Here is a 7,666-nt window from a genome sequence, read left to right as displayed (position 1 = left end):
CTAATTAGATGATGAGGCATTTGGCTACCTCAAGAGAGTCATAGATTAATCTTAGTTATAGATTAGTGGTTTTAAAAAATCGCTGCAAAATCTGATACTAAAGGAAAGGACATGGGTGATTCATAAAAGAGCATTGTAGAGGACTCTCACACTCCTGGGACAAGCCGTGTGACACATGAGACCACAGATATATTTTCAAAGGCATGAAAATATTTTATATAGATCTGTTACAGAACATCAAATTAATTTCCCTGACACATTCTGAAAATGACAATTTAATTTTTAAATGTTTCTGCACATTAATTATTAACATAATTGCTTTGAATTTCATTTTCCGTGAAGTCCTAACATGTTACCATTTGACTCTGTAGCAAATGAAAATGTCTTTTTCTCAATGTTTTCAGTCCATGTCAGTTTTGTGATTAATCAGATTCAAATTACATCCTCATGAGCAAGTAAAAACTTGGAAGGAGAGTCACAACCGCAAGACTACAGTTGGCAGAAATCTAGGTCAAAATTCTGCTAAGAAAGGAGAGAAGTGCTTCCAACATTTTCTGAGGTCACAATTTGGGGATGATACTGCTGATATGGAAATAAACATAAAGGGCAGACAGGATAGGAGACATTCATTTCTTCCTTTTCTTATTCATTCCCTCTTTGGGCAAAAGTTACTAAATGCTCACCATATACTAAGCGCAGTGTTAAAAGCTTGGATACATTTGAATAAATCAGTGAACAAAACAGATGAAGATTTTGTCTTCTTAAAACTTACATTCATGAGAGAGGTGGACAAGAAACTACAATTAAGAACTATAAATACACTACATCATATGTTGGAAGGAGATACAGGCCCGAGTCCCCCATGCTCAGTGTTCAAGGAACAGCAAGGGGGCTGCTGACGGCACTGAAGTCGGAGGGGGTGTGAGTCCTAGAAGAGAAAGGCAGAGAGATGCGGGCTGAGGCAGGAGCAAGTCCTGTGGGGTCAGACGGGTCGGTTTAAAACTTTGGTTTTGGGGTGAAATGGAAGAACCATAGGAGAGAATGGGTCAGAAGAGTCTCTGGATACTCTGTTAGATTATTAATAGATCAAACGGGAAAATAGGTAGACGCATAGAGACCTGTTAGGAGGCAATTGTACTATTTCAATCAAGCGAGGATGGTGATTCCAACCAGGTGGGAACCGTAGTAGTGGGTAGAAGTTATTTGAGATGTATTTGCAAATAGAATCAACAGGATTTAGGGTGTGAAAATGTGAGGCTGTAAAGTGTAGGAAAAAGAGAAGAGTTTGGAGGACCTTGAGTCTTTTAGGACAAAGCTGTTGAGCGGCCCTCAGTTGAGGCGTGAGCAGGCTGTGGTGGAAAGACCATAAGTTTAGTTTAGGGCTTGTTGTGTATTTGAGATGTTTATCTTACACTCATACAGTGATGCTGAATTTATGAGTCTGGAGTTTAAGGAAAAGCTATGGATTGGAAATGCAAATTTGGGAGTCATCAGCACATAGATGGTTTCACTTTTTTTATTAAAATTTCTCTGTTTTACTTATTTTTAAATTAAAGTTTTTAATTAAAAAAATCAATGCTTTTGCAGTGCTGGGTCTTTGGTGCTGCACATGGGCTTTCTCTAGTTGAGGCGGGTGAGGGCTATTCCCCAGTTGTGGTGTGTGGCCTTCTCCTTGTGGAGGCGCCTCTTGTGATGGTGCGCGGACTCTCAAGTGCGTGGGCTTCAGTGGTTGTAGCACAGGGGCTTAGTTGCCCTGCAGCTCATGGAATCTTCCCAGGCCAGTGATTGAGCTTGTATCTTTGCACTGGCAGGCGGATTCTTAACCACTGGACCACCAGGGAAGTCCCACATAGATGGTTTTAAAGTCCTGTAATTGGTTGAGCTTAACAGTGGAGTAAGAATATAGAAGAGACATGGCCTCAAAAAAAAAAAAAAAAAGAAAGAAAGAAAGAAAGAAAAAAAATCCCTGGGGCATCCCAATATTGAGTTAAAGAACACATGAACAATAAATTTATATTCCACCACTCTTCGATGGTACTGACTTGAAGCATCAGAGTCATTTATGAAACAAAGCAGGGTAGCAAGTTTATCATAATCTACCATTACATATTGCCTCTCTTTTGCTACTTGTGAGAGTCCAGGTGTGAATTGTTATTTTTATATAAGCTTGTCTGACAGAGAGAGGAGGGTAGGATATGCTGTTGGCATGGACAGTTTGGGGCAAGAATGTGTGAATCCTCCTGGGTGATCCAAGGATGAGCAGATGATGAGCGAGGAGGAGTGTTTCAGCAGGTCAAGGGAGGAAATCAGGGAGGAGCGAGTGGAGAGGGCAAAGGATTAAGGTGATGAAATATGGAATCACACAAGGAAAGGAATATAGATTGGTCACGTAGGAAGTGGATAGCAAACAAGGAGGCATCTGGAGAGAATTTTCATCCAGAGCCCCAGGGCTGAGCCCAGAGAACCTGTAGGAGAGCCTTCATTCTTCCTAGTCTAGGGACCAAGGAAGGGCCAGTTAGTCTACCTGAGAAGCAAAACCAAGCTTCCCCTTCAAGCAGGAAACGGGTGCTGCTGTGGTCTGACTTATCTCTATCCCATTCATGCCCTGATGAATTCATTCCTTAAACAGACTGCGTGTCTGAGATTGCCAGGCCCTGTGCCAGGAATGAAGATACACTGAGATAAGATTCCTGTTCATATTCTAGTGGAAGAGACAGAATGGGCAACCAGGAAACAGATTGGAATATAAGCACTGCTCAGGCCAAGCCCAAAGAGCTGGGGACACACACAGCAACTAACCCAGTTTGGGGACATCAGGGAAGAATTTCAGAGGAGACACATTTAAGCTGAAAGCCACAGGGCAAACACTTAGTGAATGAAGGGAAGGAAGGAGGATATCCCCACTAGACAGAAGGCATAACATGTGTCAAGATCTGAAGGGGAGGGATCTTGGCTCTTTATCTCCTTCAACCCCTTAGCATGGTATCAAAGTACTTCATAATTTCAGCCCTGTTTGCGTCTTTATGACAGCTCCCATTATGGCCCACCTTAATGCTACACTCCAGCCACTGAACTACTTGAAGTTTCCTCTCCATGCCAAGCTCTCTGTCCCCTCCCGTCTTTAACTTCAGCTCTTATGTTTGCTTTACCCACTGTCTGTGGATATCTTCCCAGTTCATTTCCTTTCTCTGGACATATCCTCCTAAGGTCCCAGTAGGTGTGGTTGGGCTAAACAGCCATGCTTGTACCTGCAGTCCCACAGTCATGCAAAAATCTGATTGGATTACAGAAGGAATAAGATAGAGCCAATGAGGTGCTCTCTCCCAGAGTTAGAAACGACCCATAATACACAGTCAGATCATACTGTGGACAGAATCTATAAGATCACCTAGGGTTGGAACCCAAATCAGGACCATGGTGTGTCAAAGTCCTGCACAGAATTTTCTCATGGGGGAGCATCCTCCTTGAAGCAAAACTGATCTACAGAAAGAGAAAAGAACAGCGAACCTGCAGGCTAAAGCTGAGAACACGAGGGAGAGGGAGACTGAGAGAGGGAGATGGAGACAGAGCCTGTAACTGTCCCATTTCTCAGGAAGGCTGTCCTGAGATTGGATTCCATGAGATTCTTCCATTTCCTTATTATAAATTGACTGTAATCATCCTCCAATGAAATGATTCCTGACTTAGACATAAGTTGGGAGTGGATTGGCGAGCCACAGGCTTTCAAAGCATATGTGAGATTTGCTGTGGGGTCCCAGCAGGGCAGAGGAAAATGCCATGTCGAGGCACAACCAGCAGTTTATGAAAAGTAAAGAAAGGGCAGCCGGTTCATCTGCTATCTGTGTTGAATTGTCTCCTGAAAACTCAAGCCAGGACCTCCCTGACAGCAAAGTTTTAGGGGCTTGGGTTGAAAAGTAAGGTGTCTGAAGCTGTCGGTTACTCCTTGTCATCTAAATTCTACAAGGAGAGGGATATATTACAGTCTAGGTTTCCTTACTGAAAATAAAATTTTAAAAAAAGTAAATAGCTGTTGCCAGAAGCCCTTATAGTCTGAATTCATATTCAGATTATGAAAATGTGTCTGGAAATTAATCATCCACTTGGCTGAACTGTATCCATTCCTTGCTCTGCCCTACTGAGTGCTAACAGTAATGGCAGGATTCTGAGTGATGGGAAGTGGGATAGAGACTGTTGAGAAATCTGGTGGAGGAGCTGGAGGGATGCAATTCCCTGCCCAACACATCCCTTCAAACCACTTCTTGCTATTGGCTTCTATATGATTCTTTTGAGTCTTTAAACTTCACGTCATTTGAATTCAGTTTCTTTCTTTCTTTCTTTTTGAAAACTGGGATAAACATATTTGAATTTAGACCTAAAAAATAACAATACAAGAAGGAATAACATGCCCAGCACTGTGAAACCTCCATCTGTACTCCAGACCCATCTGACTTGCCTTAGGAGTCAAACTGGGATTGTGTGTATGTGTGTTTTAAGAAGAACCAAGGTTAAGACATACTAAGAATGTTTTACACAAAGTTTACATTGAATGGTTCTGACTAAATTCACTCTTTCACTCAGCAACCATGTTCACAAGTATCCATCCCAATAGGTGGAAGCTTGGGGTATTCCAAAACAGTGTTTGATCCAAAATCTAATCATATTTAATTCTGGAGAACACTATGTGAAAAACATTTTTCAAATTACATTTTTCAGACTATCTAGACAAAGAATGAGTCTCTTAGATGTAGTTTACATCACATTAGAAATGTCATGAGTAATGATAAACAGAGGATTGAGGGTTTTTAAACCCTACATTTCACAACAATAAAAATATATCTACTTAAAGAAACTAAAGACCTATATATAGAAAACTATAAAACACCGGTGAAAGAAATCAAAAGAGGACACTAATAGATGGAGAAATATACCATGTTCATGGGTTGGAAGAATCAATATAGTGAAAATGAGTATACTACCCAAAGCAATCTACAGATTCAATGCAATCCCTATCAAGCTACCAGTGGTATTTTTCACAGAGCTAGAACAAATAATTTCACAATTTGTATGGAAATACAAAAAACCTCGAATAGCCAAAGCAACCTTGAGAAAGAAGAATGGAACTGGAGGAATCAACCTGCCTGACTTCAGGCTCTACTACAAAGCCACAGTCAAGACAGTATGGTACTGGTACAAAGACAGAAATATAGATCAATGGAACAAAATAGAAAGCCTAGAGATAAATCCACACACCTAATGACACCTTATCTTCAACAAAGGAGGCAAGAATATACAATGGATTAAAGACAATCTCTTTAACAAGTGGTGCTGGGAAAACTGGTCAACCACTTGTAAAACAATGAAACTAGAACACTTTCTAACACCATACACAAAAATAAACTTAAAATGGATTAAAGATCTAAATGTAAGACCAGAAACTATAAAACTCATAGAGGATAACATAGGCAAAATACTCTCCCACATAAATCACAGCAGGATCCTCTATGATCCACCTCCCAGAATACTGGAAATAAAAGCAAAAATAAACAAATTGGATCTAATTAAAATTAAAAGCTTCTGCACAACAAAGGAAACTATAAGCAAGGTGAAAAGACAGCCTTCAGAATGAGGAAATAATAGCAAATGAAGCAACTGACAAACAACTAATCTCAAAAATACACAAGCAACTTATGCAGCTCAATTCCAGAAAAATAAATGACCCAATCAAAAAATGGGCCAAAGAACTAAATAGACATTTCTGCAAAGAAGACATATGGATAGCTAACAAACACATGAAAAGATGCTCAACATCTCTCATTATCAGAGAAATGCAAATCAAGACAACAATGAGGTACCATTTCACACCAGTCAGAATGGCTGCCATTCAAAATTCTACAAGCAATAAATGCTGGAGAGGATGTGGAGAAAAGGGAACCCTCTTACACTGTTGGTGGGAATGCAAACTAGTACAGCCACTATGGAGAACAGTGTGGAGATTCTTTTTTTTTTTTTTTTTTTAATAGAAGTCCTATTTTTTTATTTATTTATTTATTTTTTTTTTTTAAATTTTAAAATCTTAAATTCTTACATGCGTTCCCAAACATGAACCCCCCTCCCACCTCCCTCCCCACAACATCTCTCTGGGTCATCCCCATGCACCTGCCCCAAGCAAGCTGCACCCTACGTCAGACATGGACTGGCGATTCAATTCTTACATGACAGTATACATGTTAGAATTCCCATTCTCCCAAATCGTCCCACCCTCTCCCTCTCCCTCTGAGTCCAAAAGTCCGTTATACACATCTGTGTCTTTTTTCCTGTCTTGCATACAGGGTCGTCATTGCCATCTTCCTAAATTCCATATATATGTGTTAGTATACTGTATTGGTGTTTTTCTTTCTGGCTTACTTCTTTAAAAAACTGGAAATAGAACTGCCTTATGACCCAGCCATCCCACTGCTGGGCATACACACCGAGGAAACCAGAATTGAAAGAGACACGTGTACCCCAATGTTCATCGCAGCACTGTTTATAATAGCCAGGACATGGAAGCAACCTAGATGTCCATCAGTTTCTTTTTTTAAATATAAATTTATTTATTTTAATTGGAGGTTAATTACTTTACAATATTGTATTGGTTTTGCCATACACCAACATGTATCTGCCACAGGTATGATTCCCGAGGAAAACACACATAACCTTCTCTCAGCTGACTTGCTCTTGAAAAGCAATTCTTACTTCTGGATGTGAAGAGCCAGCAGGAGCCTGTCAGGTCAAGTGTGAAGAGGAAGGGATCTGGATCAGAACCATGTGGAAGGGTGATGATATGAGGGGACATGTCATAGCTGGGGACTAAAGAGAAGAATTTTTTTTTTCTGAACTAAATTATAGAGAGATGAGTATTAAGTACTCAACAGCTGAGCCACCAGGGAAGCCCAATTATATAATTAAGAACATTAAATTAAAAAAAAATCCACTACATGTTATTTAATAAATGTGACAACCAAGGAAGTGCTCTCCAAAGTATATGAATTAACTCAGTCAGTGAATAATTCAGCAATAAATCTATTTCAGAAATAGTCAGCATGGTGGATTCATGTCAATGTATGGCAAAACCAATACAGTATTGTAAAGTAAAATAAAGTAAAAATAAAAATTAAAAAAAAGAAATAGGCTATAAACAATAAATTAAACTACTAATTTACTCAGCTAATGAGCATTACTTCTTGCACACAAAGAAAATTTCTTAAGCATATCTGAATTTGATTAAAAGTTCTTCAGAAAAAAAGCAAAGAATGTTGTTACTATTTAGTTTCTAAATCATGTCTGACTCTTTGCAACCCCATGGACTGTAGCATGCTTGGCCCCTCTCTCCTCCACTGTTTCCTGGAGTTTGCTTAAATTCATGTCCATTGAGTCAGTGATGCTATTCAACCATGCCATCCTCGCTTCCCTCTTTTCCTTTTACCCTCAATCCTTTCCAGTATCAAGGTCTCTTCCAGTGAGTTGTCTCTTCTTATCAGGTGGCCAAAGTATTCCAACTGTGGTGCTGGAGAAGACTCTTGAGAGTCCCTTGGACTGCAAGAAGATCAAACCAGTCAATTCTAAAGGAAATCAGTCCTGAATATTCATGAAAGGACTGAAGCTGAAGCTCCAATATTTTGGCCAC

Source organism: Capra hircus, chromosome 15 (genome assembly GCF_001704415.2).
Source record: "Capra hircus breed San Clemente chromosome 15, ASM170441v1, whole genome shotgun sequence".
Classification (NCBI taxonomy): Eukaryota; Metazoa; Chordata; class Mammalia; order Artiodactyla; family Bovidae; genus Capra; species Capra hircus.
The sequence above is the reverse complement of the archived record's forward strand: the minus strand, read 5'-3'. Positions refer to the sequence as shown.